Source organism: Phalangium opilio, unplaced genomic scaffold (genome assembly GCF_054372755.1).
Source record: "Phalangium opilio isolate 3A_F unplaced genomic scaffold, DU_Popi_V2 ptg000103l_1, whole genome shotgun sequence".
Lineage (NCBI taxonomy): Eukaryota > Metazoa > Arthropoda > Arachnida > Opiliones > Phalangiidae > Phalangium > Phalangium opilio.
The window spans coordinates 2,576,323-2,598,095 of record NW_028324205.1 but is presented as its reverse complement, the minus strand read 5'-3'; the positions used below and the strand labels follow the sequence as shown (position 1 = coordinate 2,598,095).

The following is a 21,773-nucleotide window of genomic DNA, read 5'->3' as shown; positions in this document are numbered from 1 at the left end:
ACGGCTCGAACCTGGGACCTTCCGCGTGTTAGGCGGACGTGATAACCACTAGACCATAGATACGTGATAATAGGAAGTTTTTCAAGAGATCTAGATTATTATTATGTCCCATCACGATGGTCTAAACATGTATCTTCCAGGGCTCGAACCTGGGACCTTCCGCGTGATAGGCGGACGTGATAACCACTACACCATAGATACGTTATAATACAAAGTTTTGCAAGAGATCTAGATTATTATTATGTCCCATCACGATGGTCAAAACATGTATCTACCAGGGCTCGAACCTGGGACCTTCCGCGTGTTAGGCGGACCTGATAACCACTAGACCATAGATACGCGATAATAGGAAGTTTTTCAAGAGATCTAGATTATTATTATGTCCCATCACGATGGTCAAAACATGCATCTACTAAGGCTCGAACCTGGGACCTTCCGCGTGTAAAGTGGACTTGATAAACACAATTCCATAGATACGTGGTTACTTTGAGTTTTTGAAGAGAGCTAGCTTATTATTATGTCCCATCACGATGGTCTAAACATGTATCTTCCAGGGCTCGAACCTGGGACCTTCCGCGTGTTAGGCGGACGTGATAACCACTACACCAAAGATACGTTATAATTCAAAGTTTTGAAAGAGATCTAGATTATTATTATGTCCCATCACGATGGTCAAAATATGTATCTACAAGGGCTCGAACCTGGGACCTTCCGCGTGTTAGGCGGACCTGATAACCACTACACCATAGATACATGATAATACAAAGTTTTGCAAGAGATCTAGATTATTATTATGTCCCATCACGATGGTCAAAACATGTATCTTCCAGGGCTCGAACCTGGGACCTTCCGCGTGATAGGCGGACGTGATAACCACTACACCATAGATACGTTATAATACAAAGTTTTGCAAGAGATCTAGATTATTATTATGTCCCATCACGATGGTCAAAACATGTATCTACTATGGCTCGAACCTGGGACCTTCCGCGTGTTAGGCGGACGTGATAACCACTACACCATAGATACGTGATAATACAAAGTTTTGTAAGAGATCTAGATTATTATTATGTCCCATCACGATGGTCAAAACATATATCTACCAGGGCTCGAACCTGGGACCTTCCGCGTGTTAGGTGGACCTGATAACCACTACACCATAGATACATGATAATACAAAGTTTTGCAAGAGATCTAGATTATTATTATGTCCCATCACGATGGTCAAAACATGTATCTTCCAGGGCTCGAACCTGGGACCTTCCGCGTGATAGGCGGACGTGATAACCACTACACCATAGATACGTTATAATACAAAGTTTTGCAAGAGATCTAGATTATTATTATGTCCCATCACGATGGTCAAAACATGTATCTACTATGGCTCGAACCTGGGACCTTCCGCGTGTTAGGCGGACGTGATAACCACTACACCATAGATACGTGATAATACAAAGTTTTGTAAGAGATCTAGATTATTATTATGTCCCATCACGATGGTCAAAACATATATCTACCAGGGCTCGAACCTGGGACCTTCCGCGTGTAAAGCGGACTTAAAAGCCACAATTCCATAGATACGTGGTTATTTTGAGTTTTTGAATAGAGCTAGCTTATTATTATGTCCAATTACGATGGTCAAAACATGTATCTACCAGGGCTCGAACCTGGGACCTTCCGCGTGTAAAGCGGACTTGATAAACACAATTCCATATATACGTGGTTATTTTGAATTTTTGAAGAGAGGTAGCTTATTATTATGTCCCATCACGATGGTCTAAACATGTACCTTCCACGGCTCGAACCTGGGACCTTCCGCGTGTTAGGCGGACGTGATAACCACTAGACCATAGATACGTGATAATAGGAAGTTTTTCAAGAGATCTAGATTATTATTATGTCCCATCACGATGGTCTAAACATGTATCTTCCAGGGCTCGAACCTGGGACCTTCCGCGTGATAGGCGGACGTGATAACCACTACACCATAGATACGTTATAATACAAAGTTTTGCAAGAGATCTAGATTATTATTATGTCCCATCACGATGGTCAAAACATGTATCTACCAGGGCTCGAACCTGGGACCTTCCGCGTGTTAGGCGGACCTGATAACCACTAGACCATAGATACGCGATAATAGGAAGTTTTTCAAGAGATCTAGATTATTATTATGTCCCATCACGATGGTCAAAACATGCATCTACTAAGGCTCGAACCTGGGACCTTCCGCGTGTAAAGTGGACTTGATAAACACAATTCCATAGATACGTGGTTACTTTGAGTTTTTGAAGAGAGCTAGCTTATTATTATGTCCCATCACGATGGTCTAAACATGTATCTTCCAGGGCTCGAACCTGGGACCTTCCGCGTGTTAGGCGGACGTGATAACCACTACACCAAAGATACGTTATAATTCAAAGTTTTGAAAGAGATCTAGATTATTATTATGTCCCATCACGATGGTCAAAATATGTATCTACAAGGGCTCGAACCTGGGACCTTCCGCGTGTTAGGCGGACCTGATAACCACTACACCATAGATACATGATAATACAAAGTTTTGCAAGAGATCTAGATTATTATTATGTCCCATCACGATGGTCAAAACATGTATCTTCCAGGGCTCGAACCTGGGACCTTCCGCGTGATAGGCGGACGTGATAACCACTACACCATAGATACGTTATAATACAAAGTTTTGCAAGAGATCTAGATTATTATTATGTCCCATCACGATGGTCAAAACATGTATCTACTATGGCTCGAACCTGGGACCTTCCGCGTGTTAGGCGGACGTGATAACCACTACACCATAGATACGTGATAATACAAAGTTTTGTAAGAGATCTAGATTATTATTATGTCCCATCACGATGGTCAAAACATATATCTACCAGGGCTCGAACCTGGGACCTTCCGCGTGTTAGGTGGACCTGATAACCACTACACCATAGATACATGATAATACAAAGTTTTGCAAGAGATCTAGATTATTATTATGTCCCATCACGATGGTCAAAACATGTATCTACTAAGGCTCGAACCTGGGACCTTCCGCGTGTAAAGTGGACTTGATAAACACAATTCCATAGATACGTGGTTACTTTGAGTTTTTGAAGAGAGCTAGCTTATTATTATGTCCCATCACGATGGTCTAAACATGTATCTTCCAGGGCTCGAACCTGGGACCTTCCGCGTGTTAGGCGGACGTGATAACCACTACACCATAGATACGTTATAATATAAAGTTTTGAAAGAGATCTAGATTATTATTATGTCCCATCACGATGGTCAAAATATGTATCTACAAGGGCTCGAACCTGGGACCTTCCGCGTGTTAGGCGGACCTGATAACCACTACACCATAGATACATGATAATACAAAGTTTTGCAAGAGATCTAGATTATTATTATGTCCCATCACGATGGTCAAAACATGTATCTACCAGGGCTCGAACCTGGAACCTTCCGCGTGTTAGGCGGACGTGATAACCACTACACCATATATACGTGATAATACAAAGTTTTGCAAGAGATCTAGATTATTATTATGTCCCATCACGATGGTCAAAACATATATCTACCAGGGCTCGAACCTGGGACCTTCCGCGTGTAAAGCGGACTTAAAAGCCACAATTCCATAGATACGTGGTTATTTTGAGTTTTTGAATAGAGCTAGCTTATTATTATGTCCAATTACGATGGTCAAAACATGTATCTACCAGGGCTCGAACCTGGGACCTTCCGCGTGTAAAGCGGACTTGATAAACACAATTCCATATATACGTGGTTATTTTGAATTTTTGAAGAGAGCTAGCTTATTATTATGTCCCATCACGATGGTCTAAACATGTACCTTCCACGGCTCGAACCTGGGACCTTCCGCGTGTTAGGCGGACGTGATAACCACTAGACCATAGATACGTGATAATAGGAAGTTTTTCAAGAGATCTAGATTATTATTATGTCCCATCACAATGGTCTAAACATGTATCTTCCAGGGCTCGAACCTGGGACCTTCCGCGTGATAGGCGGACGTGATAACCACTACACCATAGATACGTTATAATACAAAGTTTTGCAAGAGACCTAGATTGTTATTATGTCCCATCACGATGGTCAAAATATGTATCTACAAGGGCTCGAACCTGGGACCATCCGCGTGTTAGGCGGATTAATAACCACTACACCATAGATACGGGATAAAACAAAGTTTTGCAAGAGATCTAGATTATTATTATGTCCCATCACGATGGTCAAAACATGTATCTACCAGGGCTCGAACCTGGGACCTTCCGCGTGTAAAGCGGACTTGATAACCACAATTCCATAGATATGTAGTTATTTCGAGTTTTTGAAGAGATCTAGATTATTATTATGTCCCATCACGATGGTCAAAACATATATCTACCAGGGCTCGAACCTGGGACCTTCCGCGTGTTAGGCGGACGTGATAACCACTACACCATAGATACGTGATAAAACAAAGTTTTGCAAGAGATCTAGATAATTATTATGTCCCATCACGATGGTCAAAACATGTATCTACCAGGGCTCGAACCTGGAACCTTCCGCGTGTTAGGCGGACGTGATAACCACTACACCATAGATACGTGATAATACAAGGTTTTGCAAGAGATCTAGATTATAATTATGTCCCATCACGATGGTCAAAACATATATCTACCACGGCTCGAACCTGGGACCTTCCGCGTGTTAGGCGGACGTGATAACCACTACACCATAGATACGTGATAATACAAAGTTTTGCAAGAGATCTAGATTATTATTATGTCCCATCACGATGGTCAAAACATGTATCTACCAGGGCTCGAACCTGGGACCTTCCGCGTGTTAGGCGGACCTGATAACCACTAGACCATAGATACGCGATAATAGGAAGTTTTTCAAGAGATCTAGATTATTATTATGTCCCATCACGATGGTCAAAACATGCATCTACCAGGGCTCGAACCTGGGACCTTCCGCGTGTTAGGCGGACGTTATAACCACTACACCATAGATACGTGATAAAACAAAGTTTTGCAAGAGATCTAGATTATTATTATGTCGCATCACGATGGTCAAAACATGTATCTACTAGGGCTCGAACCTGGGACCTTCCGCGTGTTAGGCGGACGTGATAACCACTACACCATAGATACGTGATAATACAAAGTTTTGCAAGAGATCTAGATTATTATTATGTCGCATCACGATGGTCAAAACATGTATCTACCAGGGCTCGAACGTGGGACCTTCCGCGTGTTAGGCGGACGTGATAACCACTAGACCATAGATACGTGATAATAGGAAGTTTTTCAAGAGATCTAGATTATTAGTATGTCCCATCACAATGGTCTAAACATGTATCTTCCAGTGCTCGAACCTGGGACCTTCCGCGTGATAGGCGGACGTGATAACCACTACACCATAGATACGTTATAATACAAAGTTTTGCAAGAGACCTAGATTGTTATTATGTCCCATCACGATGGTCAAAACATGTATCTACCAGGGCTCGAACCTGGGTCCTTCCGCGTGTAAAGCGGACTTGACAACCACAATTCCATAGATATGTAGTTATTTCGAGTTTTTGAAGAGAGCTAGCTTATTATTATGTCCAATCACGATGGTCAAAACATGTATCTACCATGGCTCGAACCTGGCACCTTCCGCGTGTTAGGCGGACGTGATAACCACTACACCATAGATACGTGATAATACAAAGTTTTGCAAGAGATCTAGATTATTATTATGTCCCATCACGATGGTCAAAACATATATCTACCAGGGCTCGAACCTGGGACCTTCCGCGTGTTAGGCGGACGTGATAACCACTACACCATAGATACGTGATAAAACAAAGTTTTGCAAGAGATCTAGATAATTATTATGTCCCATCACGATGGTCAAAACATGTATCTACCAGGGCTCGAACCTGGAACCTTCCGCGTGTTAGGTGGACCTGATAACCACTACACCATAGATACATGATAATACAAAGTTTTGCAAGAGATCTAGATTATTATTATGTCCCATCACGATGGTCAAAACATGTATCTACTAAGGCTCGAACCTGGGACCTTCCGCGTGTAAAGTGGACTTGATAAACACAATTCCATAGATACGTGGTTACTTTGAGTTTTTGAAGAGAGCTAGCTTATTATTATGTCCCATCACGATGGTCTAAACATGTATCTTCCAGGGCTCGAACCTGGGACCTTCCGCGTGTTAGGCGGACGTGATAACCACTACACCATAGATACGTTATAATATAAAGTTTTGAAAGAGATCTAGATTATTATTATGTCCCATCACGATGGTCAAAATATGTATCTACAAGGGCTCGAACCTGGGACCTTCCGCGTGTTAGGCGGACCTGATAACCACTACACCATAGATACATGATAATACAAAGTTTTGCAAGAGATCTAGATTATTATTATGTCCCATCACGATGGTCAAAACATGTATCTACCAGGGCTCGAACCTGGAACCTTCCGCGTGTTAGGCGGACGTGATAACCACTACACCATATATACGTGATAATACAAAGTTTTGCAAGAGATCTAGATTATTATTATGTCCCATCACGATGGTCAAAACATATATCTACCAGGGCTCGAACCTGGGACCTTCCGCGTGTAAAGCGGACTTAAAAGCCACAATTCCATAGATACGTGGTTATTTTGAGTTTTTGAATAGAGCTAGCTTATTATTATGTCCAATTACGATGGTCAAAACATGTATCTACCAGGGCTCGAACCTGGGACCTTCCGCGTGTAAAGCGGACTTGATAAACACAATTCCATATATACGTGGTTATTTTGAATTTTTGAAGAGAGCTAGCTTATTATTATGTCCCATCACGATGGTCTAAACATGTACCTTCCACGGCTCGAACCTGGGACCTTCCGCGTGTTAGGCGGACGTGATAACCACTAGACCATAGATACGTGATAATAGGAAGTTTTTCAAGAGATCTAGATTATTATTATGTCCCATCACAATGGTCTAAACATGTATCTTCCAGGGCTCGAACCTGGGACCTTCCGCGTGATAGGCGGACGTGATAACCACTACACCATAGATACGTTATAATACAAAGTTTTGCAAGAGACCTAGATTGTTATTATGTCCCATCACGATGGTCAAAATATGTATCTACAAGGGCTCGAACCTGGGACCATCCGCGTGTTAGGCGGATTAATAACCACTACACCATAGATACGGGATAAAACAAAGTTTTGCAAGAGATCTAGATTATTATTATGTCCCATCACGATGGTCAAAACATGTATCTACCAGGGCTCGAACCTGGGACCTTCCGCGTGTAAAGCGGACTTGATAACCACAATTCCATAGATATGTAGTTATTTCGAGTTTTTGAAGAGATCTAGATTATTATTATGTCCCATCACGATGGTCAAAACATATATCTACCAGGGCTCGAACCTGGGACCTTCCGCGTGTTAGGCGGACGTGATAACCACTACACCATAGATACGTGATAAAACAAAGTTTTGCAAGAGATCTAGATAATTATTATGTCCCATCACGATGGTCAAAACATGTATCTACCAGGGCTCGAACCTGGAACCTTCCGCGTGTTAGGCGGACGTGATAACCACTACACCATAGATACGTGATAATACAAGGTTTTGCAAGAGATCTAGATTATTATTATGTCCCATCACGATGGTCAAAACATATATCTACCACGGCTCGAACCTGGGACCTTCCGCGTGTTAGGCGGACGTGATAACCACTACACCATAGATACGTGATAATACAAAGTTTTGCAAGAGATCTAGATTATTATTATGTCCCATCACGATGGTCAAAACATGTATCTACCAGGGCTCGAACCTGGGACCTTCCGCGTGTTAGGCGGACCTGATAACCACTAGACCATAGATACGCGATAATAGGAAGTTTTTCAAGAGATCTAGATTATTATTATGTCCCATCACGATGGTCAAAACATGCATCTACTAAGGCTCGAACCTGGGACCTTCCGCGTGTAAAGTGGACTTGATAAACACAATTCCATAGATACGTGGTTACTTTGAGTTTTTGAAGAGAGCTAGCTTATTATTATGTCCCATCACGATGGTCTAAACATGTATCTTCCAGGGCTCGAACCTGGGACCTTCCGCGTGTTAGGCGGACGTGATAACCACTACACCAAAGATACGTTATAATACAAAGTTTTGAAAGAGATCTAGATTATTATTATGTCCCATCACGATGGTCAAAATATGTATCTACAAGGGCTCGAACCTGGGACCTTCCGCGTGTTAGGCGGACCTGATAACCACTACACCATAGATACATGATAATACAAAGTTTTGCAAGAGATCTAGATTATTATTATGTCCCATCACGATGGTCAAAACATGTATCTTCCAGGGCTCGAACCTGGGACCTTCCGCGTGATAGGCGGACGTGATAACCACTACACCATAGATACGTTATAATACAAAGTTTTGCAAGAGATCTAGATTATTATTATGTCCCATCACGATGGTCAAAACATGTATCTACTATGGCTCGAACCTGGGACCTTCCGCGTGTTAGGCGGACGTGATAACCACTACACCATAGATACGTGATAATACAAAGTTTTGTAAGAGATCTAGATTATTATTATGTCCCATCACGATGGTCAAAACATATATCTACCAGGGCTCGAACCTGGGACCTTCCGCGTGTTAGGTGGACCAGATAACCACTACACCATAGATACATGATAATACAAAGTTTTGCAAGAGATCTAGATTATTATTATGTCCCATCACGATGGTCAAAACATGTATCTACTAAGGCTCGAACCTGGGACCTTCTGCGTGTAAAGTGGACTTGATAAACACAATTCCATAGATACGTGGTTACTTTGAGTTTTTGAAGAGAGCTAGCTTATTATTATGTCCCATCACGATGGTCTAAACATGTATCTTCCAGGGCTCGAACCTGGGACCTTCCGCGTGTTAGGCGGACGTGATAACCACTAGACCATAGATACGCGATAATAGGAAGTTTTTCAAGAGATCTAGATTATTATTATGTCCCATCACGATGGTCAAAACATGCATCTACCAGGGCTCGAACCTGGGACCTTCCGCGTGTTAGGCGGACGTTATAACCACTACACCATAGATACGTGATAAAACAAAGTTTTGCAAGAGATCTAGATTATTATTATGTCGCATCACGATGGTCAAAACATGTATCTACTAGGGCTCGAACCTGGGACCTTCCGCGTGTTAGGCGGACGTGATAACCACTACACCATAGATACGTGATAATACAAAGTTTTGCAAGAGATCTAGATTATTATTATGTCGCATCACGATGGTCAAAACATGTATCTACCAGGGCTCGAACGTGGGACCTTCCGCGTGTTAGGCGGACGTGATAACCACTAGACCATAGATACGTGATAATAGGAAGTTTTTCAAGAGATCTAGATTATTAGTATGTCCCATCACAATGGTCTAAACATGTATCTTCCAGGGCTCGAACCTGGGACCTTCCGCGTGATAGGCGGACGTGATAACCACTACACCATAGATACGTTATAATACAAAGTTTTGCAAGAGACCTAGATTGTTATTATGTCCCATCACGATGGTCAAAACATGTATCTACCAGGGCTCGAACCTGGGACCTTCCGCGTGTAAAGCGGACTTGACAACCACAATTCCATAGATATGTAGTTATTTCGAGTTTTTGAAGAGAGCTAGCTTATTATTATGTCCAATCACGATGGTCAAAACATGTATCTACCATGGCTCGAACCTGGCACCTTCCGCGTGTTAGGCGGACGTGATAACCACTACACCATAGATACGTGATAATACAAAGTTTTGCAAGAGATCTAGATTATTATTATGTCCCATCACGATGGTCAAAACATATATCTACCAGGGCTCGAACCTGGGACCTTCCGCGTGTTAGGCGGACGTGATAACCACTACACCATAGATACGTGATAAAACAAAGTTTTGCAAGAGATCTAGATAATTATTATGTCCCATCACGATGGTCAAAACATGTATCTACCAGGGCTCGAACCTGGAACCTTCCGCGTGTTAGGCGGACGTGATAACCACTACACCATAGATACGTGATAATACAAGGTTTTGCAAGAGATCTAGATTATTATTATGTCCCATCACGATGGTCAAAACATATATCTACCACGGCTCGAACCTGGGACCTTCCGCGTGTTAGGCGGACGTGATAACCACTACACCATAGATACGTGATAATACAAAGTTTTGCAAGAGATCTAGATTATTATTATGTCCCATCACGATGGTCAAAACATGTATCTACCAGGGCTCGAACCTGGGACCTTCCGCGTGTTAGGCGGACCTGATAACCACTAGACCATAGATACGCGATAATAGGAAGTTTTTCAAGAGATCTAGATTATTATTATGTCCCATCACGATGGTCAAAACATGCATCTACCAGGGCTCGAACCTGGGACCTTCCTTGTGTTAGGCGGACGTTATAACCACTACACCATAGATACGTGATAAAACAAAGTTTTGCAAGAGATCTAGATTATTATTATGTCGCATCACGATGGTCAAAACATGTATCTACTAGGGCTCGAACCTGGGACCTTCCGCGTGTTAGGCGGACGTGATAGCCACTACACCATAGATACGTGATAATACAAAGTTTTGCAAGAGATCTAGATTATTATTATGTCCCATCACGATGGTCAAAACATATATCTACCGGGGCTCGAACCTGGGACCTTCCGCGTGTAAAGCGGACTTAAAAGCCACAATTCCATAGATACGTGGTTATTTTGAGTTTTTGAAGAGACCTAGCTTATTATTATGTCCAATTACGATGGTCAAAACATGTATCTACCAGGGCTCAAACCTGGGACCTTCCGCGTGTAAAGCGGACTTGATAAACACAATTCCATATATACGTGGTTATTTTGAATTTTTGAAGAGAGCTAGCTTATTATTATGTCCCATCACGATGGTCTAAACATGTACCTTCCACGGCTCGAACCTGGGACCTTCCGCGTGTTAGGCGGACGTGATAACCACTAGACCATAGATACGTGATAATAGGAAGTTTTTCAAGAGATCTAGATTATTATTATGTCCCATCACGATGGTCAAAACATATATCTACCAGGGCTCGAACCTGGGACCTTCCGCGTGTTAGGCGGACGTGATAACCACTACACCATAGATACGTTATAATACAAAGTTTTGTAAAAGATCTAGATTATTATTATGTCCCATCACGATGGTCAAAACATATATCTACCAGGGCTCGAACCTGGGACCTTCCGCGTGTTAGGCGGACGTGATAACCACTACACCATAGATACGTGATAATACAAAGTTTTGCAAGAGATCTAGATTATTATTATGTCGCATCACGATGGTCAAAACATGTATCTACTAGGGCTCGAACCTGGGACCTTCCGCGTGTTAGGCGGACGTGATAACCACTACACCATAGATACGTGATAATACAAAGTTTTGCAAGAGATCTAGATTATTATTATGTCGCATCACGATGGTCAAAACATGTATCTACCAGGGCTCGAACGTGGGACCTTCCGCGTGTTAGGCGGACGTGATAACCACTAGACCATAGATACGTGATAATAGGAAGTTTTTCAAGAGATCTAGATTATTAGTATGTCCCATCACAATGGTCTAAACATGTATCTTCCAGGGCTCGAACCTGGGACCTTCCGCGTGATAGGCGGACGTGATAACCACTACACCATAGATACGTTATAATACAAAGTTTTGCAAGAGACCTAGATTGTTATTATGTCCCATCACGATGGTCAAAACATGTATCTACCAGGGCTCGAACCTGGGACCTTCCGCGTGTAAAGCGGACTTGACAACCACAATTCCATAGATATGTAGTTATTTCGAGTTTTTGAAGACAGCTAGCTTATTATTATGTCCAATCACGATGGTCAAAACATGTATCTACCATGGCTCGAACCTGGCACCTTCCGCGTGTTAGGCGGACGTGATAACCACTACACCATAGATACGTGATAATACAAAGTTTTGCAAGAGATCTAGATTATTATTATGTCCCATCACGATGGTCAAAACATATATCTACCAGGGCTCGAACCTGGGACCTTCCGCGTGTTAGGCGGACGTGATAACCACTACACCATAGATACGTGATAAAACAAAGTTTTGCAAGAGATCTAGATAATTATTATGTCCCATCACGATGGTCAAAACATGTATCTACCAGGGCTCGAACCTGGGACCTTCCGCGTGTTAGGCGGACGTGATAACCACTACACCATAGATACGTGATAATACAAAGTTTTGCAAGAGATCTAGATTATTATTATGTCCCATCACGATGGTCAAAACATATATCTACCGGGGCTCGAACCTGGGACCTTCCGCGTGTAAAGCGGACTTAAAAGCCACAATTCCATAGATACGTGGTTATTTTGAGTTTTTGAAGAGACCTAGCTTATTATTATGTCCAATTACGATGGTCAAAACATGTATCTACCAGGGCTCAAACCTGGGACCTTCCGCGTGTAAAGCGGACTTGATAAACACAATTCCATATATACGTGGTTATTTTGAATTTTTGAAGAGAGCTAGCTTATTATTATGTCCCATCACGATGGTCTAAACATGTACCTTCCACGGCTCGAACCTGGGACCTTCCGCGTGTTAGGCGGACGTGATAACCACTAGACCATAGATACGTGATAATAGGAAGTTTTTCAAGAGATCTAGATTATTATTATGTCCCATCACGATGGTCAAAACATATATCTACCAGGGCTCGAACCTGGGACCTTCCGCGTGTTAGGCGGACGTGATAACCACTACACCATAGATACGTTATAATACAAAGTTTTGTAAAAGATCTAGATTATTATTATGTCCCATCACGATGGTCAAAACATATATCTACCAGGGCTCGAACCTGGGACCTTCCGCGTGTTAGGCGGACGTGATAACCACTACACCATAGATACGTGATAATACAAAGTTTTGCAAGAGATCTAGATTATTATTATGTCGCATCACGATGGTCAAAACATGTATCTACTAGGGCTCGAACCTGGGACCTTCCGCGTGTTAGGCGGACGTGATAACCACTACACCATAGATACGTGATAATACAAAGTTTTGCAAGAGATCTAGATTATTATTATGTCGCATCACGATGGTCAAAACATGTATCTACCAGGGCTCGAACGTGGGACCTTCCGCGTGTTAGGCGGACGTGATAACCACTAGACCATAGATACGTGATAATAGGAAGTTTTTCAAGAGATCTAGATTATTAGTATGTCCCATCACAATGGTCTAAACATGTATCTTCCAGGGCTCGAACCTGGGACCTTCCGCGTGATAGGCGGACGTGATAACCACTACACCATAGATACGTTATAATACAAAGTTTTGCAAGAGACCTAGATTGTTATTATGTCCCATCACGATGGTCAAAACATGTATCTACCAGGGCTCGAACCTGGGACCTTCCGCGTGTAAAGCGGACTTGACAACCACAATTCCATAGATATGTAGTTATTTCGAGTTTTTGAAGAGAGCTAGCTTATTATTATGTCCAATCACGATGGTCAAAACATGTATCTACCATGGCTCGAACCTGGCACCTTCCGCGTGTTAGGCGGACGTGATAACCACTACACCATAGATACGTGATAATACAAAGTTTTGCAAGAGATCTAGATTATTATTATGTCCCATCACGATGGTCAAAACATATATCTACCAGGGCTCGAACCTGGGACCTTCCGCGTGTTAGGCGGACGTGATAACCACTACACCATAGATACGTGATAAAACAAAGTTTTGCAAGAGATCTAGATAATTATTATGTCCCATCACGATGGTCAAAACATGTATCTACCAGGGCTCGAACCTGGAACCTTCCGCGTGTTAGGCGGACGTGATAACCACTACACCATAGATACGTGATAATACAAGGTTTTGCAAGAGATCTAGATTATTATTATGTCCCATCACGATGGTCAAAACATATATCTACCACGGCTCGAACCTGGGACCTTCCGCGTGTTAGGCGGACGTGATAACCACTACACCATAGATACGTGATAATACAAAGTTTTGCAAGAGATCTAGATTATTATTATGTCCCATCACGATGGTCAAAACATGTATCTACCAGGGCTCGAACCTGGGACCTTCCGCGTGTTAGGCGGACCTGATAACCACTAGACCATAGATACGCGATAATAGGAAGTTTTTCAAGAGATCTAGATTATTATTATGTCCCATCACGATGGTCAAAACATGCATCTACCAGGGCTCGAACCTGGGACCTTCCTTGTGTTAGGCGGACGTTATAACCACTACACCATAGATACGTGATAAAACAAAGTTTTGCAAGAGATCTAGATTATTATTATGTCGCATCACGATGGTCAAAACATGTATCTACTAGGGCTCGAACCTGGGACCTTCCGCGTGTTAGGCGGACGTGATAGCCACTACACCATAGATACGTGATAATACAAAGTTTTGCAAGAGATCTAGATTATTATTATGTCCCATCACGATGGTCAAAACATATATCTACCGGGGCTCGAACCTGGGACCTTCCGCGTGTAAAGCGGACTTAAAAGCCACAATTCCATAGATACGTGGTTATTTTGAGTTTTTGAAGAGACCTAGCTTATTATTATGTCCAATTACGATGGTCAAAACATGTATCTACCAGGGCTCAAACCTGGGACCTTCCGCGTGTAAAGCGGACTTGATAAACACAATTCCATATATACGTGGTTATTTTGAATTTTTGAAGAGAGCTAGCTTATTATTATGTCCCATCACGATGGTCTAAACATGTACCTTCCACGGCTCGAACCTGGGACCTTCCGCGTGTTAGGCGGACGTGATAACCACTAGACCATAGATACGTGATAATAGGAAGTTTTTCAAGAGATCTAGATTATTATTATGTCCCATCACGATGGTCAAAACATATATCTACCAGGGCTCGAACCTGGGACCTTCCGCGTGTTAGGCGGACGTGATAACCACTACACCATAGATACGTTATAATACAAAGTTTTGTAAAAGATCTAGATTATTATTATGTCCCATCACGATGGTCAAAACATATATCTACCAGGGCTCGAACCTGGGACCTTCCGCGTGTTAGGCGGACGTGATAACCACTACACCATAGATACGTGATAATACAAAGTTTTGCAAGAGATCTAGATTATTATTATGTCGCATCACGATGGTCAAAACATGTATCTACCAGGGCTCGAACCTGGGACCTTCCGCGTGTTAGGTGGACCTGATAACCACTACACCATAGATACATGATAATACAAAGTTTTGCAAGAGATCTAGATTATTATTATGTCCCATCACGATGGTCAAAACATGTATCTACTAAGGCTCGAACCTGGTACCTTCCGCGTGTAAAGTGGACTTGATAAACACAATTCCATAGATACGTGGTTATTTTGAGTTTTTGAAGAGAGCTAGCTTATTATTATGTCCCATCACGATGGTCTAAACATGTATCTTCCAGGGCTCGAACCTGGGACCTTCCGCGTGTTAGGCGGACGTGATAACCACTACACCATAGATACGTTATAATACAAAGTTTTGAAAGAGATCTAGATTATTATTATGTCCCATCACGATGGTCAAAATATGTATCTACAAGGGCTCGAACCTGGGACCTTCCGCGTGTTAGGCGGACCTGATAACCACTACACCATAGATACATGATAATACAAAGTTTTGCAAGAGATCTAGATTATTATTATGTCCCATCACGATGGTCAAAACATGTATCTACCAGGGCTCGAACCTGGAACCTTCCGCGTGTTAGGCGGACGTGATAACCACTACACCATATATACGTGATAATACAAAGTTTTGCAAGAGATCTAGATTATTATTATGTCCCATCACGATGGTCAAAACATATATCTACCAGGGCTCGAACCTGGGACCTTCCGCGTGTAAAGCGGACTTAAAAGCCACAATTCCATAGATACGTGGTTATTTTGAGTTTTTGAATAGAGCTAGCTTATTATTATGTCCAATTACGATGGTAAAAACATGTATCTACCAGGGCTCGAACCTGGGACCTTCCGCTTGTAAAGCGGACTTGATAAACACAATTCCATATATACGTGGTTATTTTGAATTTTTGAAGAGAGCTAGCTTATTATTATGTCCCATCACGATGGTCTAAACATGTATCTTCCAGGGCTCGAACCTGGGACCTTCCGCGTGATAGACGGACGTGATAACCACTACACCATAGATACGTTATAATTCAAAGTTTTGCAAGAGATCTAGATTATTATTATGTCCCATCACGATGGTCAAAACATGTATCTACTATGGCTCGAACCTGGGACCTACCGCGTGTTAGGCGGACGTGATAACCACTACACCATAGATACATTATAATACAAAGTTTTGAAAGAGATCTAGATTATTATTATGTCCCATCACGATGGTCAAAATATGTATCTACAAGGGCTCGAACCTGGGACCTTCCGCGTGTTAGGCGGACCTGATAACCACTACACCATAGATACGAGATAATACAAAGTTTTGCAAGAGATCTAGATTATTATTATGTCCCATCACGATGGTCAAAACATGTATCTACAAGGGCTCGAACCTGGGACCTTCCGCGTGTTAGGCGGACCTGATAACCACTACAACATAGATACGAGATAATACAAAGTTTTGCAAGAGATCTAGATTATTATTATGTCCCATCACGATGGTCAAAACATGTATCTACCAGGGCTCGAACCTGGGACCTTCCGCGTGTTAGGCGGACGTGATAACCACTACACCATAGATACGTGATAATACAAAATTTTTGCAAGAGATCTAGATTATTATTATGTCCCATCACGATGGTCAAAACATATAACTACCAGGGCTCGAACCTGGGACCTTCCGCGTGTTAGGCGGACGTGATAACCACTACACCATAGATACGTGATAAAACAAAGTTTTGCAAGAGATCTAGATAATTATTATGTCCCATCACGATGGTCAAAACATGTATCTACCAGGGCTCGAACCTGGAACCTTCCGCGTGTTAGGCGGACGTGATAACCACTACACCATAGATACGTGATAATACAAGGTTTTGCAAGAGATCTAGATTATTATTATGTCCCATCACGATGGTCAAAACATATATCTACCACGGCTCGAACCTGGGACCTTCCGCGTGTTAGGCGGACGTGATAACCACTACACCATAGATACGTGATAATACAAAGTTTTGCAAGAGATCTAGATTATTATTATGTCCCATCACGATGGTCAAAACATGTATCTACCAGGGCTCGAACCTGGGACCTTCCGCGTGTTAGGCGGACCTGATAACCACTAGACCATAGATACGCGATAATAGGAAGTTTTTCAAGAGATCTAGATTATTATTATGTCCCATCACGATGGTCAAAACATGCATCTACCAGGGCTCGAACCTGGGACCTTCCGCGTGTTAGGCGGACGTTATAACCACTACACCATAGATACGTGATAAAACAAAGTTTTGCAAGAGATCTAGATTATTATTATGTCGCATCACGATGGTCAAAACATGTATCTACTAGGGCTCGAACCTGGGACCTTCCGCGTGTTAGGCGGACGTGATAACCACTACACCATAGATACGTGATAATACAAAGTTTTGCAAGAGATCTAGATTATTATTATGTCCCATCACGATGGTCAAAACATATATCTACCGGGGCTCGAACCTGGGACCTTCCGCGTGTAAAGCGGACTTAAAAGCCACAATTCCATAGATACGTGGTTATTTTGAGTTTTTGAAGAGAGCTAGCTTATTATTATGTCCAATTACGATGGTCAAAACATGTATCTACAAGGGCTCGAACCTGGGACCTTCCGCGTGTTAGGCGGACGTAATAACCACTACACCATAGATACGGGATAATACAAAGTTTTGCAAGAGATCTAGATTATTATTATGTCCCATCACGATGGTCAAAACATGTATCTACAAGGGCTCGAACCTGGGACCTTCCGCGTGTTAGGCGGACGTAATAACCACTACACCATAGATACGGGATAATACAAAGTTTTGCAAGAGATCTAGATTATTATTATGTCCCATCACGATGGTCAAAACATATATCTACCAGGGCTCAAACCTGGGACCTTCCGCGTGTTAGGCGGACGTGATAACCACTAGACCATAGATACGTGATAATAGGAAGTTTTTCAAGAGATCTAGATTATTATTATGTCCCATCACGATGGTCAAAACATGTATCTACTATGGCTCGAACCTGGGACCTTCCGCGTGTTAGGCGGACGTGATAACCACTACACCATAGATGCAGTATAATACGAAGTTTTGCAAGAGATGTAGATAATTAATATGTCCCATCACGATGGTCAAAACATGTATCTACCAGGGCTCGAACCTGGAACCTTCCGCGTGTTAGGCGGACGTGATAACCACTACACCATATATACGTGATAATACAAAGTTTTGCAAGAGATCTAGATTATTATTAATAAAAAATGTCTTGATTAGAATCAAGTCCTAAAAAGTATCGATAAGACTGAGGTTATCACTTGTCTGAAGGATCAGATATTAATTTTTCTTTTTAATTGAAACTTAAAGGCATGCTTAAGAAAAAAACAACGTTCCATTACCGTTTTCCGTTGAAATAACTTATTTTACAGGTAATCAATTTCAAAAATTTACTTATCTCGGGTTTTCGGGCACAATTCCATTCCCCCAAAACATTTTATCATTACATTAATTACTTTTGAGAGAGTACGTGTATGACATTGAGTTTTAAAAGGTTCCCTCATTTGTGCCCGGTATGCTTCGCAGTGGATACGTTTTAAAACAATGGCGGAAAATTAAGTAGGGACAGTTAGATTTTTACTCGTGGTTATGCAAAATGATGTAATGTCTAGTGTACTTCAGTCAACAGTCATACTGTTCATTCTCATAGCTCAGGACATGATTAATGCTGCTCACTATTTCTCTCTCTAGTTTCAAACAATGGTTAGAGACCATTCAGTGCCGCAGGTCGCACATGAATATATTTCAACTACAGTTTACATCAATTCTCCGTGGTCGTACTATTAGAGGGTTAAGCACTAATTTGTTCAGAACATGTCTCGAAAGTGTGCTTGTTGTAAGTTTTTAAAGCAGTGTTGCCAATGTGTGGGTAATTTCCCACATCGTGGGAGATTTAGGTTTGGTTTTAGGCTCTGTGGGGAAAAAGTAATATTTTTCCGAAATCAATCAAATGTCGGAATTTTCCTGTTCAAGGGTTAATAGTGCAAAATTTTCAAAAATGCACTAATTTTAACTGCACAGATAAAATTAGTGCATTTTCGAAAATTTTATCCGGTTTAATAATTTCAAGCGACATTTTGAAATAAATTCGGTGATTTTAAGTTTGGCACTGAAAAAAAAAGAAAGCATATTTTGAGAATTTTAAAGCTTTATAGCATTTGTACATATTGTCAAAGCCATGCGGAGTGATATTCCATATTAAACTTAGTATGATAAAATAGTCCAGATAAATATGACTGTAAAAAAGGGGGTGTGGGAAATGCGGCAAATTTTTAAAATGGAAGTGGGAACATCCACTTTCTAACATTAGCAACACTGATTTGAAGGTTTTGGTCATGGCTAAACAGACCGCTCATTCAGTTTTTTATTGTTTTAAAGCTTATTTTGACACGTTATCTCTCAAAAGTAATTAATGTAATGATAAAATGTTTTGGGGGAATGGAATTGTGCCCGAAAACCCGAGATAAGTAAATTTTTGAAATTGATTACCTGTAAAATAAGTTATTTCAACGGAAAACGGTAATGGAACGTTGTTTTTTTCTTAAGCATGCCTTTAAGTTTCAATTAAAAAGAAAAATTAATATCTGATCCTTCAGACAAGTGATAACCTCAGTCTTATCGATACTTTTTAGGACTTGATTCTAATCAAGACATTTTTTATTAATATCTGCTCCTTCAGTCTTCATTTTAATTAAGATTGTTAAGAAACTGTTTAACATTTTCAAAATCTACACTAAGCAGAAACATATAAAAAGGGGACCGTAACTTTAGCTCAATCAGTCATTTATTTATAATGATACTCCAAAAAATAAAAACGTAACTCATTGAAAGTTTGTATTCTTATTGTAATTAACATAATACAATTTTTTACAACCCTTTATTGAAACGCGAGGCGCTCCCCTAAAAATTCCACAAATAGGACCAAATTGACAGTTTTACACAATTTTTTAAAACGCTGATTTATGTCAGTTTAACCTTTAGCTCAAACTTTTCATAAGCCCAATATGAAATTCGGATATCCTTAAAACTTCTCAAAGACGATCCGAGATTATCAATTTCGAACTTTTTTTGTAGCATTAACTAACGTCTGTTTGATATTAAGCTTATAAACCTTAAACACAAAATAGTCAGGGCAATGCCGACTCAGTTTATAAGGGCTACCCTAAAAGTCCACAAAGGTGATCCAAGATTGTTAATAAATACGCCTAAAAAGTGCCCTCTTCAAAATATGTAGACGGGGGAAAGAGAGCGTGATCGAGTGGGCTATGCTAGTGGGTATTTTGGTAGTAAGTAACGGGGGTTGGGACTCCAGGCATAGCCCGCTCCATTACGCACTCAACAACGCAAAGCAACTCGCGCCAGCGTGGGAAATAAGGCGGTAACACAGGGCAAATGACGAGTTTAAAAATTGCCTGGTACAGTTCAAAAATTAAATCGGAGGGGGGTCAGTGGTCCACGAGACTACTAAAAAATTCAAGGGTAACCAGAGTCCACACATTAAAATTCTAATATTTTAATTATCCACTTCCTTAGCTTAGCAGACGACGTGCTCTGGCCAATGGTCACGGACCAGTTTATTTATTCCAAGTCAGGAGGGTCTCTGGCCTAATGTCCAGTTTAAAAAAATCCTTATTTCCCACCCTGACTCGCGCTATAGCGCAAGCAGCTTGCGACGTGTTGCGCGTGATCGAGTAGGCTATGGTCCGGTCAAAAGAAATCTTCAGTTCAGCGTTGCAAATAAGGCGGTGGCACAGGGAAAATGACCAGTTTAAAAATTAAATCGGAGGGTGAGCAGTGGTCCACAGGACCACTAAGGAAATTCTAGGGTAACCAGGGTCCAGACATTATCTCAACTATTTTAATTACCCACTTCTTTAGTTTAGCAGACACCGCGCCCTGGTCAATGGTCATGGACCAGTTCATTTATTCCTGGGCAGGGGGTCGCTGGCCCAATGTCTAGTTTTAAAAAAATCCCTATTTCCCACCCTGATTCTGTTGGGAGTCCTGGAGCTCCTAAAGTCCAGAGATGCATATGACAAGGATTCATTTCTCATAAGCGAGAATGGCCAACTCTGTTGTGTAAGAGACAGCCTGGCAGCCTGGTATTTTTTTACTTCTAAGTCAGCTAGGTTTTCACCTTTAAAAGTTAATACAGCCCTTTGAATTTAAATAATTAGAAATGAGAAATGTTATTAAATGAATAAATCTATAGGGTTGCAGTTGTGTCGAAATGAGAGCAATTAAATATGTGTCTTTGATATTTAGCTCTGATAATTTCAGAAACTTAGTAAAAAGTAGTGTTATGTATTTAACCAGAATTTATTTTATTGAAATTTATTAATAATTATTTAATTAAAAAAATTGTAATACTATTTTAT

At 41.3% G+C, this 21,773-nt stretch overlaps 43 non-coding genes across 43 annotated transcripts; all 43 read right to left on the bottom strand.

Annotated features, from left to right (window-relative positions):
* Positions 1-128: 128 nt before the first annotated feature.
* Positions 129-201, bottom strand: TRNAD-AUC (transfer RNA aspartic acid (anticodon AUC)). The gene has a single exon. It is a non-coding gene; the product is annotated as a tRNA-Asp (tRNA).
* Positions 202-542: 341 nt separating this feature from the next.
* On the bottom strand, positions 543-615 carry TRNAV-AAC (transfer RNA valine (anticodon AAC)). The gene has a single exon. It is a non-coding gene; the product is annotated as a tRNA-Val (tRNA).
* A 203-nt stretch (positions 616-818) lies between these two features.
* TRNAD-AUC (transfer RNA aspartic acid (anticodon AUC)) lies at positions 819-891 on the bottom strand. The gene has a single exon. It is a non-coding gene; the product is annotated as a tRNA-Asp (tRNA).
* Positions 892-1,232: 341 nt separating this feature from the next.
* TRNAD-AUC (transfer RNA aspartic acid (anticodon AUC)) lies at positions 1,233-1,305 on the bottom strand. The gene has a single exon. It is a non-coding gene; the product is annotated as a tRNA-Asp (tRNA).
* A 617-nt stretch (positions 1,306-1,922) lies between these two features.
* Positions 1,923-1,995, bottom strand: TRNAD-AUC (transfer RNA aspartic acid (anticodon AUC)). Its single transcript has one exon. It is a non-coding gene; the product is annotated as a tRNA-Asp (tRNA).
* Positions 1,996-2,336: 341 nt separating this feature from the next.
* On the bottom strand, positions 2,337-2,409 carry TRNAV-AAC (transfer RNA valine (anticodon AAC)). Its single transcript has one exon. It is a non-coding gene; the product is annotated as a tRNA-Val (tRNA).
* Positions 2,410-2,612: 203 nt separating this feature from the next.
* Positions 2,613-2,685, bottom strand: TRNAD-AUC (transfer RNA aspartic acid (anticodon AUC)). Its single transcript has one exon. It is a non-coding gene; the product is annotated as a tRNA-Asp (tRNA).
* A 479-nt stretch (positions 2,686-3,164) lies between these two features.
* On the bottom strand, positions 3,165-3,237 carry TRNAV-AAC (transfer RNA valine (anticodon AAC)). Its single transcript has one exon. It is a non-coding gene; the product is annotated as a tRNA-Val (tRNA).
* Positions 3,238-3,992: 755 nt separating this feature from the next.
* Positions 3,993-4,065, bottom strand: TRNAD-AUC (transfer RNA aspartic acid (anticodon AUC)). The gene has a single exon. It is a non-coding gene; the product is annotated as a tRNA-Asp (tRNA).
* Positions 4,066-4,405: 340 nt separating this feature from the next.
* TRNAV-AAC (transfer RNA valine (anticodon AAC)) lies at positions 4,406-4,478 on the bottom strand. Its single transcript has one exon. It is a non-coding gene; the product is annotated as a tRNA-Val (tRNA).
* Positions 4,479-4,543: 65 nt separating this feature from the next.
* On the bottom strand, positions 4,544-4,616 carry TRNAV-AAC (transfer RNA valine (anticodon AAC)). Its single transcript has one exon. It is a non-coding gene; the product is annotated as a tRNA-Val (tRNA).
* A 479-nt stretch (positions 4,617-5,095) lies between these two features.
* TRNAV-AAC (transfer RNA valine (anticodon AAC)) lies at positions 5,096-5,168 on the bottom strand. Its single transcript has one exon. It is a non-coding gene; the product is annotated as a tRNA-Val (tRNA).
* Positions 5,169-5,371: 203 nt separating this feature from the next.
* Positions 5,372-5,444, bottom strand: TRNAD-AUC (transfer RNA aspartic acid (anticodon AUC)). The gene has a single exon. It is a non-coding gene; the product is annotated as a tRNA-Asp (tRNA).
* A 341-nt stretch (positions 5,445-5,785) lies between these two features.
* TRNAV-AAC (transfer RNA valine (anticodon AAC)) lies at positions 5,786-5,858 on the bottom strand. Its single transcript has one exon. It is a non-coding gene; the product is annotated as a tRNA-Val (tRNA).
* A 341-nt stretch (positions 5,859-6,199) lies between these two features.
* On the bottom strand, positions 6,200-6,272 carry TRNAV-AAC (transfer RNA valine (anticodon AAC)). Its single transcript has one exon. It is a non-coding gene; the product is annotated as a tRNA-Val (tRNA).
* Positions 6,273-7,027: 755 nt separating this feature from the next.
* TRNAD-AUC (transfer RNA aspartic acid (anticodon AUC)) lies at positions 7,028-7,100 on the bottom strand. Its single transcript has one exon. It is a non-coding gene; the product is annotated as a tRNA-Asp (tRNA).
* Positions 7,101-7,440: 340 nt separating this feature from the next.
* On the bottom strand, positions 7,441-7,513 carry TRNAV-AAC (transfer RNA valine (anticodon AAC)). Its single transcript has one exon. It is a non-coding gene; the product is annotated as a tRNA-Val (tRNA).
* A 65-nt stretch (positions 7,514-7,578) lies between these two features.
* TRNAV-AAC (transfer RNA valine (anticodon AAC)) lies at positions 7,579-7,651 on the bottom strand. Its single transcript has one exon. It is a non-coding gene; the product is annotated as a tRNA-Val (tRNA).
* A 479-nt stretch (positions 7,652-8,130) lies between these two features.
* Positions 8,131-8,203, bottom strand: TRNAV-AAC (transfer RNA valine (anticodon AAC)). The gene has a single exon. It is a non-coding gene; the product is annotated as a tRNA-Val (tRNA).
* A 203-nt stretch (positions 8,204-8,406) lies between these two features.
* TRNAD-AUC (transfer RNA aspartic acid (anticodon AUC)) lies at positions 8,407-8,479 on the bottom strand. The gene has a single exon. It is a non-coding gene; the product is annotated as a tRNA-Asp (tRNA).
* Positions 8,480-9,234: 755 nt separating this feature from the next.
* TRNAV-AAC (transfer RNA valine (anticodon AAC)) lies at positions 9,235-9,307 on the bottom strand. Its single transcript has one exon. It is a non-coding gene; the product is annotated as a tRNA-Val (tRNA).
* Positions 9,308-9,510: 203 nt separating this feature from the next.
* On the bottom strand, positions 9,511-9,583 carry TRNAD-AUC (transfer RNA aspartic acid (anticodon AUC)). Its single transcript has one exon. It is a non-coding gene; the product is annotated as a tRNA-Asp (tRNA).
* A 341-nt stretch (positions 9,584-9,924) lies between these two features.
* TRNAV-AAC (transfer RNA valine (anticodon AAC)) lies at positions 9,925-9,997 on the bottom strand. Its single transcript has one exon. It is a non-coding gene; the product is annotated as a tRNA-Val (tRNA).
* A 65-nt stretch (positions 9,998-10,062) lies between these two features.
* On the bottom strand, positions 10,063-10,135 carry TRNAV-AAC (transfer RNA valine (anticodon AAC)). The gene has a single exon. It is a non-coding gene; the product is annotated as a tRNA-Val (tRNA).
* A 1,031-nt stretch (positions 10,136-11,166) lies between these two features.
* TRNAV-AAC (transfer RNA valine (anticodon AAC)) lies at positions 11,167-11,239 on the bottom strand. The gene has a single exon. It is a non-coding gene; the product is annotated as a tRNA-Val (tRNA).
* Positions 11,240-11,304: 65 nt separating this feature from the next.
* Positions 11,305-11,377, bottom strand: TRNAV-AAC (transfer RNA valine (anticodon AAC)). The gene has a single exon. It is a non-coding gene; the product is annotated as a tRNA-Val (tRNA).
* A 65-nt stretch (positions 11,378-11,442) lies between these two features.
* Positions 11,443-11,515, bottom strand: TRNAV-AAC (transfer RNA valine (anticodon AAC)). The gene has a single exon. It is a non-coding gene; the product is annotated as a tRNA-Val (tRNA).
* A 203-nt stretch (positions 11,516-11,718) lies between these two features.
* TRNAD-AUC (transfer RNA aspartic acid (anticodon AUC)) lies at positions 11,719-11,791 on the bottom strand. Its single transcript has one exon. It is a non-coding gene; the product is annotated as a tRNA-Asp (tRNA).
* Positions 11,792-12,132: 341 nt separating this feature from the next.
* Positions 12,133-12,205, bottom strand: TRNAV-AAC (transfer RNA valine (anticodon AAC)). Its single transcript has one exon. It is a non-coding gene; the product is annotated as a tRNA-Val (tRNA).
* Positions 12,206-12,270: 65 nt separating this feature from the next.
* TRNAV-AAC (transfer RNA valine (anticodon AAC)) lies at positions 12,271-12,343 on the bottom strand. The gene has a single exon. It is a non-coding gene; the product is annotated as a tRNA-Val (tRNA).
* A 479-nt stretch (positions 12,344-12,822) lies between these two features.
* On the bottom strand, positions 12,823-12,895 carry TRNAV-AAC (transfer RNA valine (anticodon AAC)). The gene has a single exon. It is a non-coding gene; the product is annotated as a tRNA-Val (tRNA).
* Positions 12,896-12,960: 65 nt separating this feature from the next.
* On the bottom strand, positions 12,961-13,033 carry TRNAV-AAC (transfer RNA valine (anticodon AAC)). The gene has a single exon. It is a non-coding gene; the product is annotated as a tRNA-Val (tRNA).
* A 65-nt stretch (positions 13,034-13,098) lies between these two features.
* TRNAV-AAC (transfer RNA valine (anticodon AAC)) lies at positions 13,099-13,171 on the bottom strand. Its single transcript has one exon. It is a non-coding gene; the product is annotated as a tRNA-Val (tRNA).
* Positions 13,172-13,374: 203 nt separating this feature from the next.
* Positions 13,375-13,447, bottom strand: TRNAD-AUC (transfer RNA aspartic acid (anticodon AUC)). Its single transcript has one exon. It is a non-coding gene; the product is annotated as a tRNA-Asp (tRNA).
* Positions 13,448-13,788: 341 nt separating this feature from the next.
* TRNAV-AAC (transfer RNA valine (anticodon AAC)) lies at positions 13,789-13,861 on the bottom strand. Its single transcript has one exon. It is a non-coding gene; the product is annotated as a tRNA-Val (tRNA).
* Positions 13,862-13,926: 65 nt separating this feature from the next.
* Positions 13,927-13,999, bottom strand: TRNAV-AAC (transfer RNA valine (anticodon AAC)). Its single transcript has one exon. It is a non-coding gene; the product is annotated as a tRNA-Val (tRNA).
* A 1,031-nt stretch (positions 14,000-15,030) lies between these two features.
* Positions 15,031-15,103, bottom strand: TRNAV-AAC (transfer RNA valine (anticodon AAC)). Its single transcript has one exon. It is a non-coding gene; the product is annotated as a tRNA-Val (tRNA).
* A 65-nt stretch (positions 15,104-15,168) lies between these two features.
* TRNAV-AAC (transfer RNA valine (anticodon AAC)) lies at positions 15,169-15,241 on the bottom strand. Its single transcript has one exon. It is a non-coding gene; the product is annotated as a tRNA-Val (tRNA).
* A 341-nt stretch (positions 15,242-15,582) lies between these two features.
* Positions 15,583-15,655, bottom strand: TRNAV-AAC (transfer RNA valine (anticodon AAC)). The gene has a single exon. It is a non-coding gene; the product is annotated as a tRNA-Val (tRNA).
* Positions 15,656-16,272: 617 nt separating this feature from the next.
* On the bottom strand, positions 16,273-16,345 carry TRNAD-AUC (transfer RNA aspartic acid (anticodon AUC)). The gene has a single exon. It is a non-coding gene; the product is annotated as a tRNA-Asp (tRNA).
* A 479-nt stretch (positions 16,346-16,824) lies between these two features.
* Positions 16,825-16,897, bottom strand: TRNAV-AAC (transfer RNA valine (anticodon AAC)). The gene has a single exon. It is a non-coding gene; the product is annotated as a tRNA-Val (tRNA).
* Positions 16,898-17,101: 204 nt separating this feature from the next.
* TRNAV-AAC (transfer RNA valine (anticodon AAC)) lies at positions 17,102-17,174 on the bottom strand. Its single transcript has one exon. It is a non-coding gene; the product is annotated as a tRNA-Val (tRNA).
* Positions 17,175-17,653: 479 nt separating this feature from the next.
* TRNAV-AAC (transfer RNA valine (anticodon AAC)) lies at positions 17,654-17,726 on the bottom strand. Its single transcript has one exon. It is a non-coding gene; the product is annotated as a tRNA-Val (tRNA).
* Between the last annotated feature and the right edge of the window lie 4,047 nt (positions 17,727-21,773).